Here is a 12,984-nt window from a genome sequence, read left to right on the forward strand (position 1 = left end):
CGTAAGTCGCCGACCTCGTGGCCGACCTCATCCTAGGGTCGGGTTTCGTTTCATGAAACCCGACTTTGCCAAAAGTCGGCGACTTTTGAAATTTTTCGACCCGTTTCGCTCAACTCTACTGATGAGGCATCAGGAGATCAGTAACATCTGCACTTCTGCTCAGTGTATCAGCAGTTTACCTCAGTCACACTGTGCATAGTGCACCAGCTTTGTCGGCTGTAGGTTGTCTGCACACAGCTCTTCTGTTAGCTGGTTCCTGTGTGCTTAGTGACATTGGCACTTCTCAGTTTAAAGCACTGACACAAGGATAATCAGCTGATGAAGCATCAGGAGAACAGTAACATCTGCACCTCTGCTCAGTGTATCAGCAGTTTACCTCAGTCACATTGTGCACAGTGCACCAGCTTTGTCAGCTGTAGGTTGTCTGCACACAGCTCTTCTGTTAGCTGGTTCCTGTGTGCTTAGTGACATTGGCACTTCTCAGGTTAAATCACTGACACACAGGATAATCAGCTGATGAAGAATCAGGAGATCAGTAACGTCTGCACTTCTGCTCAGTGTATCAGCAGTTTACCTCAGTCACATTGTGCACAGTGCACCAGCTTTGTCAGCTGTAGGTTGTCTGCACACAGCTCTTCTGTTAGCTGGTTCCTGTGCGCTTAGTGACATTGGCACTTCTCAGTTTAAAGCACTGACACAAAGGATAATCAGCTAATGAAGCATCAGGAGATCAGTAACGTCTGCACTTCTGCTCAGTGTATCAGCAGTTTACCTCAGTCACATTGTGCACAGTGCACCAGCTTTGTCAGCTGTAGGTTGTCTGCACACAGCTCTTCTGTTAGCTGGTTCCTGTGCGCTTAGTGACATTGGCACTTCTCAGTTTAAAGCACTGACACAAAGGATAATCAGCTGATGAAGCATCAGGAGATCAGTAACATCTGCACTTCTGCTCAGTGTATCAGCAGTTTACCTCAGTCACATAGGCACAATGCATGAACTCTATCAGCTGGCGTTTGTATGCACATAGCTCTTTTTTCAGCTGGTTCCTGTGTGCTTAGTGACATTGGCAGTTTTCCTCAGTGTATAGCACAGACACACTTTATACACAGGAGTTAGCTGAAAGGGCAGAAGTGTGGTAAAATTGAGAAAACTGCCAATGTTATTGAGCTCCTTCTGCCCTGTCAGCTGATTGTCTTGTGTGTCTGTGGTGTACACTGAATCAAACTACTAACATTACTGAGTACACAGGAACCATGTGACAGGCAGAGGAGCTTTGTGCAGAAAACCAAGAGGTCACAGAGCTTGTGCACTGTGTGACTGAGGTAATTGCTGAAGCACTGACATACAATGCATAGGATTCAGCCAGGAGTGCACCCGCTATGCAGGTGACGCACTCATCCCTAGAAAGCCGTATTCAAAATGTGTGGGACGTATACCGATTTGCTTTAGAAACAGCATCGGAGAACGTCTTCCAGAAGGTTCTATTATGGATTTCCTTTATAAAGTATATTTGAAAGGTTATTAAAATTGCTTACTCTACGTTATTATTTAATAAAAATTAAAACAACAGTTCAAACTAAACAGAAGGTAAAGGGGTTGGTAGCAGTGAGATTTTATTGGAGAGTAAAGAAGTAGATTGTGGAGAGATTATTAGGTCAGTGGATAGGGAGATCCATGTGTTACAAACAAGCAGTGAAGACAAATGTTTGCACTAAATTTTAGGAATTAGCATTTTTTAACCCCTTCATGACCCAGCTATTTTCTTTTTTTTTTTTTCACGCCACCCCCTCCCTTTTTCCAAGATCAATAACTCAATAACTTTTTTTTTTTTTTGCCAGCGTAACCATATGAGAGCTTATTTTTTGTGGGACAAGTTGTACTTTTGAATGACTCAATTCATTCCATAATGTGATGCATTGGTAAGCATTACAATTGCAAAAAATATGCAATTTCACAATTGGGATTTGAGTTTTTATTTGCCATATACACTATATGGTAAAACTGACTTGGCAACATGATTCTGGAAATCAGTACAAGTACGCCAACACCAAACATGTATAGATTTTTTATTATTTAAATGATGAAAAAACATTGGAAATTTGTAAAAAGAAAAAAAATAGAAATTCTAAAAACGTGATCTTTTGGGGCTGTGAGGATTAGATTGTGGGAAACACTGATGTGGAGGATTTTGGCTATTAGAAAATATTAAAATATTGACACTTTGTCATGAGATGAGATGTCTAATGGACGACATGATTAACTTACACAAGTACATAAATGGGCCATACAAAACCTTTTATGACTATCATTCTGAACAGGAAAGGGCCAAGCAAACTGGTCAGTGGGCTTCAGGGACAATGGTAAAGGTGAACAGTAAGAAGAGTATTATTATTATTTTTATTATTTTTTTAATTCTACCTTTATTATGTTCTGTAGTCTGGAAAGCTGCCAGAGCATAAAAATGAAGATTCAATTCACATTCAATAATTTTGTTGCAAATTAAATTCGCCTGATGAAGGCTTAGCGCCGAAACGCGCGTCGGGACCAGGTAGCTATCCCAGGAGAGGTTGTATGTTATAGCCACATATATACATTATTATTTTTTCACATTGGTTACCTTTCCTGGTCGGTAGGCATCTTTATTTCACGGCGATACATATTGTGCCTTTCTTTTTTTCTTTTTTTGATACTATATAGATGCACTATATTGGCATACTGTGATATATACAGGCTTATTGTGGTAGCGGTTCACACTTATGATTATGGTCACATATTGTTGTTGTTTTATATATATATATATATATATATATATATATTTGTTGGTGCACTGTATTATTGTTTTTTATTATTTTTTAACACTTGTGTTTTGTTTAATTATCAGTTATTCCTTTATATCTATTCACATATATTGTATGCCTCATATCTGGGTGGCATGACCCTCTTTGTGGAATAATAGTTCAGTATTATGTATTTCATGTATATACATGTAGTTCATGTATTATACATTTATTTTAATGGAACGGTTTTTAATAATTTTTTATAATGACTCAATAAATAATATTTTCTTGGGACTTATGGTCGTTTGTGCTTTTGTAAGTTTGTTCATATCAGATGTTATCAGCTCCATTGGTAGCCAATTCTTAACAGTAAAAAGAGCCAGAAAAAAAAACAGCTCTGTGTGTAGTTTAGTCGCTGCTTCCAGGTACTGTATATTAGCTCTTACATACTTCAGTAGGAGCTGAATGTAGGACTGGCAGTGTAGTGGGCAGAGCTGTAGTGTTCCAACACCATATACTGTTTAGAAGTGGTGCTTGAAATTTTGTGAACCGTTGAGAATTTTTGATATTTCTGTATAAGATTGATCCATAATTATATCAGATTTATACTCACAAATCCCAAAATTAACTAAAGAAAACAAGATTAAACAAATGAGTCAAAAAATATTAGACTTTCTATTTTTTTAGCAGTGAGATTTTATTGGAGAGTAAAGAAGTAGATTGTGGAGAGATTATTAGGTCAGTGGATAGGGAGATCCATGTGTTACAAACAAGCAGTGAAGACAAATGTTTGCACTAAATTTTAGGAATTAGCATTTTTTAACCCCTTCATGACCCAGCTATTTTCTTTTTTTTTTTTTCATGCCACCCCCTCCCTTTTTCCAAGATCAATAACTCAATAACTTTTTTTTTTTTTTGCCAGCGTAACCATATGAGAGCTTATTTTTTGTGGGACAAGTTGTACTTTTGAATGACTCAATTCATTCCATAATGTGATGCATTGGTAAGCATTACAATTGCAAAAAATATGCAATTTCACAATTGGGATTTGAGTTTTTATTTGCCATATACACTATATGGTAAAACTGACTTGGCAACATGATTCTGGAAATCAGTACAAGTACGCCAACACCAAACATGTATAGATTTTTTATTATTTAAATGATGAAAAAACATTGGAAATTTGTAAAAAGAAAAAAAATAGAAATTCTAAAAACGTGATCTTTTGGGGCTGTGAGGATTAGATTGTGGGAAACACTGATGTGGAGGATTTTGGCTATTAGAAAATATTAAAATATTGACACTTTGTCATGAGATGAGATGTCTAATGGACGACATGATTAACTTACACAAGTACATAAATGGGCCATACAAAACCTTTTATGACTATCATTCTGAACAGGAAAGGGCCAAGCAAACTGGTCAGTGGGCTTCAGGGACAATGGTAAAGGTGAACAGTAAGAAGAGTATTATTATTATTTTTATTATTTTTTTAATTCTACCTTTATTATGTTCTGTAGTCTGGAAAGCTGCCAGAGCATAAAAATGAAGATTCAATTCACATTCAATAATTTTGTTGCAAATTAAATTCGCCTGATGAAGGCTTAGCGCCGAAACGCGCGTCGGGACCGGGTAGCTATCCCAGGAGAGGTTGTATGTTATAGCCACATATATACATTATTATTTTTTCACATTGGTTACCTTTCCTGGTCGGTAGGCATCTTTATTTCACGGCGATACATATTGTGCCTTTCTTTTTTTCTTTTTTTGATACTATATAGATGCACTATATTGGCATACTGTGATATATACAGGCTTATTGTGGTAGCGGTTCACACTTATGATTATGGTCACATATTGTTGTTGTTTTATATATATATATATATATATTTGTTGGTGCACTGTATTATTGTTTTTTATTATTTTTTAACACTTGTGTTTTGTTTAATTATCAGTTATTCCTTTATATCTATTCACATATATTGTATGCCTCATATCTGGGTGGCATGACCCTCTTTGTGGAATAATAGTTCAGTATTATGTATTTCATGTATATACATGTAGTTCATGTATTATACATTTATTTTAATGGAACGGTTTTTAATAATTTTTTATAATGACTCAATAAATAATATTTTCTTGGGACTTATGGTCGTTTGTGCTTTTGTAAGTTTGTTCATATCAGATGTTATCAGCTCCATTGGTAGCCAATTCTTAACAGTAAAAAGAGCCAGAAAAAAAAACAGCTCTGTGTGTAGTTTAGTCGCTGCTTCCAGGTACTGTATATTAGCTCTTACATACTTCAGTAGGAGCTGAATGTAGGACTGGCAGTGTAGTGGGCAGAGCTGTAGTGTTCCAACACCATATACTGTTTAGAAGTGGTGCTTGAAATTTTGTGAACCGTTGAGAATTTTTGATATTTCTGTATAAGATTGATCCATAATTATATCAGATTTATACTCACAAATCCCAAAATTAACTAAAGAAAACAAGATTAAACAAATGAGTCAAAAAATATTAGACTTTCTATTTTTTTAGCAGTGAGATTTTATTGGAGAGTAAAGAAGTAGATTGTGGAGAGATTATTAGGTCAGTGGATAGGGAGATCCATGTGTTACAAACAAGCAGTGAAGACAAATGTTTGCACTAAATTTTAGGAATTAGCATTTTTTAACCCCTTCATGACCCAGCTATTTTCTTTTTTTTTTTTTCACGCCACCCCCTCCCTTTTTCCAAGATCAATAACTCAATAACTTTTTTTTTTTTTTGCCAGCGTAACCATATGAGAGCTTATTTTTTGTGGGACAAGTTGTACTTTTGAATGACTCAATTCATTCCATAATGTGATGCATTGGTAAGCATTACAATTGCAAAAAATATGCAATTTCACAATTGGGATTTGAGTTTTTATTTGCCATATACACTATATGGTAAAACTGACTTGGCAACATGATTCTGGAAATCAGTACAAGTACGCCAACACCAAACATGTATAGATTTTTTATTATTTAAATGATGAAAAAACATTGGAAATTTGTAAAAAGAAAAAAAATAGAAATTCTAAAAACGTGATCTTTTGGGGCTGTGAGGATTAGATTGTGGGAAACACTGATGTGGAGGATTTTGGCTATTAGAAAATATTAAAATATTGACACTTTGTCATGAGATGAGATGTCTAATGGACGACATGATTAACTTACACAAGTACATAAATGGGCCATACAAAAGTACAGTCAAAAGCCATGTCATGCAAAAAACTCTCAAAAGACAAGGGTGTACGCCCTCCGCCTGGAGAAGGAAAGGTTCAATCTCCAGCTGAGGAAGGTTTTTTTACCATAAGTACTAGTAATATGTGGTATAATCTACCTAAAGAGCTGCTCAAAGTGGGAACCTTTGAGGATTCAAAAAATGCTTTAATGCTTTGTTAGAAGAAAGTATCATAAATGCTTATATAAATACTGAATGTAAAGTTATTTCTGAATTTTTTGGTCATGGAGATCTAAAATTGAAATCAAGATGGACAAATTAGCTCTTTTGTGGCAGCGAGGATCAGGCAATGAGGGTGTCCATATTCCCATTCCTTTTGTGCTTCCATTTAACTCAGTTGAACTTGAATGACATTTGTCTTTTTTCAACTCTGTAACTATGTAATTATCATCAATTTGCATACTGACAACAAAATATCTTAATTTATCTAGACCAACCTGAAGCATACATTTGAATAGTGCTTAATAAATTCACTATCTCCAACGTACATAAAAAATTAGTTTATATTCTAGAAATATTTAAAAAAACATAGTGGCCAAAGTAAATCTTACATTGCCAATTTATTCATTCTTTTATCGTGATATATTGTGCTTTAAGACTAAACCAATTTGAATAGAACAATCCATTGTTGTAATGTAGTTAATATTGAGCACAGTTAAAAAGGTTTTTATCTTATTCAATAGATATAAGCAAATGTATTTGAGTGGAATTGAATTCACCTCAAATTTTCTAAAGATGTGTATTCTCCAGAATACGGATTTCTTACTTTGCTCTGCGTAAATTCAGGAAAATGGCAGTTGCCTGAGGAAACTATCAATGAGTGGAACAGACTGCCACGAGAGGTGGTGAGTAGAGTTGAGCGACTTTGGTCTGATCGGGTTTCGTGAAACCTGAATGAAACAAAATTTGAGTCAGATGAAACTGATCTGACTAGGGCAAAAAAGTCAGAGTTTCGTCTGAAACCCGACCCCAATGCAAGTCAATGGGGAATAAAAGTCGGCATTGAGTGGATGAATGTCATCCGCTCAATGCCGACTTTTATTTCCCATTGACTTGCATTGGGGTCGGGTTTCGGATGAAACTCCTACTTTTTTTGCCCTAGTCGGACCAGTTTCATCTGACTCAAATTTTGATTCATTTGGGTTTCACGAAACCCTATCCGACCAAAGTCGCTCAACTCTAGTGGTGAGTTCTCCTTCAATGGAAGTCTTCAAACAGAGGCTGGACAGACATCTGTCTGGGATGATTTAGCAAATCCTGCTTTGAGCAGGGGGTTGGACCAGATGGCCCTGGAGGTCCCTTCCAACTCTACGATTCTATGATTTTATGACTATCATTCTGAACAGGAAAGGGCCAAGCAAACTGGTCAGTGGGCTTCAGGGACAATGGTAAAGGTGAACAGTAAGAAGAGTATTATTATTATTTTTATTATTTTTTTAATTCTACCTTTATTATGTTCTGTAGTCTGGAAAGCTGCCAGAGCATAAAAATGAAGATTCAATTCACATTCAATAATTTTGTTGCAAATTAAATTCGCCTGATGAAGGCTTAGCGCCGAAACGCGCGTCGGGACCGGGTAGCTATCCCAGGAGAGGTTGTATGTTATAGCCACATATATACATTATTATTTTTTCACATTGGTTACCTTTCCTGGTCGGTAGGCATCTTTATTTCACGGCGATACATATTGTGCCTTTCTTTTTTTCTTTTTTTGATACTATATAGATGCACTATATTGGCATACTGTGATATATACAGGCTTATTGTGGTAGCGGTTCACACTTATGATTATGGTCACATATTGTTGTTGTTTTATATATATATATATATATATATATTTGTTGGTGCACTGTATTATTGTTTTTTATTATTTTTTAACACTTGTGTTTTGTTTAATTATCAGTTATTCCTTTATATCTATTCACATATATTGTATGCCTCATATCTGGGTGGCATGACCCTCTTTGTGGAATAATAGTTCAGTATTATGTATTTCATGTATATACATGTAGTTCATGTATTATACATTTATTTTAATGGAACGGTTTTTAATAATTTTTTATAATGACTCAATAAATAATATTTTCTTGGGACTTATGGTCGTTTGTGCTTTTGTAAGTTTGTTCATATCAGATGTTATCAGCTCCATTGGTAGCCAATTCTTAACAGTAAAAAGAGCCAGAAAAAAAAACAGCTCTGTGTGTAGTTTAGTCGCTGCTTCCAGGTACTGTATATTAGCTCTTACATACTTCAGTAGGAGCTGAATGTAGGACTGGCAGTGTAGTGGGCAGAGCTGTAGTGTTCCAACACCATATACTGTTTAGAAGTGGTGCTTGAAATTTTGTGAACCGTTGAGAATTTTTGATATTTCTGTATAAGATTGATCCATAATTATATCGGATTTATACTCACAAATCCCAAAATTAACTAAAGAAAACAAGATTAAACAAATGAGTCAAAAAATATTAGACTTTCTATTTTTTTTTAAATAATGCAAATGGTCCAAATCTGTAAGTGGCAAAAGTATGAGCACCTTTGTTATCTAAACATTTACGGTAATTGTTGATTAGTCCAGCAAATCGGCGTGGAGGATTTTTAGCCTATCCCTATAAAACAGCTTTAATTCTTGTGTTGTTTTCTACCATGAATTGCTCCCTTCATGTATGTCCACAAAATATCTATTGAACTTTGTTCAGGATTTTGACTTGTGTACTACACAAAATTAATGGTATTATTCTAGAACCATTGTTTTGAAGAAAAACGTGTATACTTTGGGTCGTTGTTTTGCTGTGTGACCCATATTCTCTTGAGGTTCATCTCGTGGACAGATGTCCTGACATTTTCCTTTAGAAGTTGCTGGAATAATTCAGAGCTCATTGCTCCTTCAATTATAGCAATCCATCTTGGCCAGGATGCAGAAAAACAGTCCCAAATCATGATTCTAGCACCATCGTGTCTCATAGATGGTGTGAGGTTGTATGCTGCAAAGTAGTGTTTTTCTTTCTCCAAACATAACCCCAAAGCTTTATTTTGGTCTCATATGTGAACAAAACATTGTTCCAACAGTAGAGAGGAGCGACTATATTTAAGTGGAATTGAATTTTACTCAGATATTACAAAAATTAGCATTTGCCAGAATTGAATTTTACTAAGAAATTACAAAAATTAGCATTTGCCAAACTACAGCTTTTTTAAAAATTTGCTTCTGAAAGGAATGCTTCCAGTATGTCACCATTTTGATTAACCCATCCAATCCTCGGCATGCAGAATCCCTGCTTTGCTTTTAAAAATTATTTAGCTTAAAAATATGAATTGTAATATTAATTAATATTTTAGACAATTATGACTAATTGTGTTTGATAGTTAAATGGTCTTGAATATTGAAAACTAATATTCTGAAAGCAGCATGGTCGCTCAGTGGTTAGCATTCATGGCTTATGTATGTAACTCACTGTGGAATATGATAGCGCTATATAAGCAATGCATAATATATCATAAATATATATATTATCTTATTATATAAAAACTAATATTTTGGGTGTATATGTATATACATACCTTATTATTTCTATCTAACATCAATTGTTACTAGGGTTGTTCTTTAAATGACTTTTTTTTAACACTTTGGAAACTTGTACAGTCCTTTGTTGCCATCTAGCTGTACCGATTGCTTACAACCATACTGTATATAATATTCATTCCACTCTGTATTATTTGTATAACATTCTGCTATAGCTATTGTTTGGCATTAGAAACTTTTTGTGAATATTTTTATACATTTAATTGTGACTGCATCAAAAACATATGGCTCGTGAAATGAAAGTATGTAAAAACTGAATAAAAGATCATTATATTTTAAATAGGAGGGAAAACATATTCTTTAGCCTTGTTTGTTCCCCTGAGATATTTATGCCTATACAACAGATGATATTTTGTCCTCTCAGGATGCCTTTTATTTTTATATTGCTTTTTACCTAATTGCTGTAACAACAACTGTATGTAGCCACTGCTAATTTATTTTCTTGCCTTTTATACTTTCCTTGTGGTCTATGTAAATATTTGATCTGTTCCTCGTAGTCTATAATTTAGAGTAAATTGCAAATATTTTTTGGAAATTTAAATTAAGAAAAATGTTCATTGTCATAGTCATTCCATTTTCTAGGGCTCATTAGTTGTGTGAAAATTGTAACCAATGAATCTATAATAATCATTCAATACAAACTAATCGGGCAGAAAGATGGTATTTATTATACTTTATATTGAACACATCATAGGCTCAGTCCATCCATTGTAGATTATATAATCTACATGCTTAGGCCATGTTCACAAATAGAGTAAATAATGTACTTTTCCACTGCATTTTTAAAGCGCAAAAAGTCTGCTGCTTTTATTATCCAAGTAAAGTAGATGTGATTTTATGAACATTTAAGGCCAATGCGCTTTAAAAGACACTGCTGAACTGAGCATTTTTTTGTGCGTTTTTTTCTATGGACAATCAGAAAAATGCATCTGATGAAAGAGAATTTATAAAATAATGTGCAGTAACCAGTGAGTATTGTTATTGTTTAGATCGGTGCAGACACCTGTAAGGCTACTTTCACACATCCGGTGTGTGGGGTCCGGCGGCGTGCGGCGAAAAGCCGGGCCGCCGGATCCGGCCTGCAGCCGTGACACCGGATGTGTATGCGGCGAGACGATACGGCTCGGACATGATTTAAAGGAGCCGCAGGAGGAGGTGGACAGAGGCAGCCGCTGAGAGAGACAGCTGCTGAAAGGAGGTGAGGGGAGGGGAGGAGAGGAGAGGAGAGGGGAGGGGAGGGGAGGGGAGAGGAGAGGGGGTGGAGAGGAGAGGGGGGTGGAGAGAGAGAGAGACATGTGGGGTTAACACTCAGTGTCCAGGCGAGAGAATCTCTCTCTCTTGCCGGGCACTTGTGGGGTTAACCCCACAGAGAGATCTCTCTCACCCAGACACTGAGTGTTAACCCCACAAGTGCCCGGCGAGAGAGATCTCTCACAAGTGTCCGGGTGACAGAGAGAGATCTCTCTCTCTCTCTCTCTCGCTGGGCACTTGTGGGGTTAACATTCACAGAGTCTGGGCATGCGCTGTGGAAAAAGCAGGTCCGGCACCGGCAAAAAAACGTTGCAGAGAACGTTTTTTGCAGATGCCGGACGGCTAATTTTTGCCATGTCCGGCAACAACCGGACACGACGCATAACCATCCGGCACGATGCGGCGACCATCAAAGCTTATGGGACAAAACCGGATCCAGTGCTGGATCCGGTTATGAAAAATTTCGCCGCATCGTGCCGGATTACAAAAGCCGGATGTGTGAAAGAGGCCTAAAAGACATGCTGATAAAAAACAGAAAAATGCAGCATTTTAAACTTTGTCAATACAAACGAAATTGGAAAAATGGCTACAAGCAGACACTTAGGAAGGTGACAGGTCCTCTCTATTATAGAGAATAAAGTGGCCATATAGAACTATACTATAAATTTGTAGGGATTCAACACAACATCATGAAAGGTCTGTGAACTTGACTTTACCTCGTTTATGAGCTTTTTGGCATTTCTTTGTTATTTTTGTTTTCACAGTATAGATGTAGGCTAAAAAATTCAGCAAAATTGCCAACAGATGTGATTGTCATTTTGCTGAACCATAGAGGGCCAGACAAACAGTTACAAAATAAAAAATAATGCACACATCACCTCTCACCTGTACAATAGCCCTCTGTACAGTTTTTGACTCCTTTTTTTTATCCTTCTCCTGTCATGCACATTCTCTTTGGCCTTCTTCTTTAATCACAGCCAGGTCTTCTGGCTGAATGAGGCTTTGTATGTTAATGTACAATGAAAGTTTTGACATCAGGACATTATGTCAAATGTTAACTGAATGGAGACATGGCATACAGTGACATCATTCAGAGGATTTATCTAGCTGGAAGCTTTGGTCTAGGTTGAAGAAGATAGAAGAAAATATGTGAAAAGGAGAAATGAAAATGCAAGAGGGATGGGGCAGTGGACTGTGGGGACAGCAGAACAGGTGGGCATTGAGATGGTGTTTTCACTTTTCATTTTACATTCTATGTTTATTGAGAAATTCCAGAGCATAACAAGCAATATTCAATTCCATTCATAGATAATGTGGCTGCAAATCAAATTTCCCTGTAAAATCGGTGTGATTTGCCGAATTCGAATTTTGACAGATCAGCTCATCTCTAGTAGAGATTGATATTGCCTTAAGTTACGGATTTCAGTATTAAAATATCTTACTGCAATGTTTTATGTGTGTGTCAAGTTAAGAAATGCTACATATGTTTATTGGAAAGCACAGCCCATTGCTTTTTACATATAATCATCCACTTATACTGCACTGCATATTTTTTTGCATACAAGCCTACATATAAGGTATGGAATATCATGACAAATGTCAGAGATTTACATTTCTTCTTTAATCTCATTTAAAATAAAACCTGAAAAATGCAAATGTAATAATAGCCTGATGCCTTATATAATTCCATTCCCTACAATTTCTACATTTTAATAGTTGTATATTCTTTCCTATGCTTTTAATTACATATATATGGATAATTTGAATACATTCAACAGTCATTTACACTGAGAAAGACACTGTGTCTGTAGATAAATCTGCTTTATAGCATCAAAGAAGATCAAATATTTGAAGTTATGTTATGCAGTTCCCTTTTTATCATTCTACTTGGTATTTCACATTAGTTTCTTAAATTTTGCATTAGGAGATTGAGGAGACAAAATTAGGTTAACATATGATATGACTGCAAATCAGTTCAAGTATTATGTTTAAAGGGGTATTCTCAGTCATTATCCAACATTATCTCCTGTCCAAGAACAAACTCATCTCGCAGTAAGCCATTCCTACTAGAGATGAGTGAACACACCCATCAGTATTCTGGTCAGCCTC

Source organism: Dendrobates tinctorius, unplaced genomic scaffold, assembly GCF_039654945.1.
Source record: "Dendrobates tinctorius isolate UK_male_01 unplaced genomic scaffold, ASM3965494v1 ptg000115l, whole genome shotgun sequence".
Classification (NCBI taxonomy): Eukaryota; Metazoa; Chordata; class Amphibia; order Anura; family Dendrobatidae; genus Dendrobates; species Dendrobates tinctorius.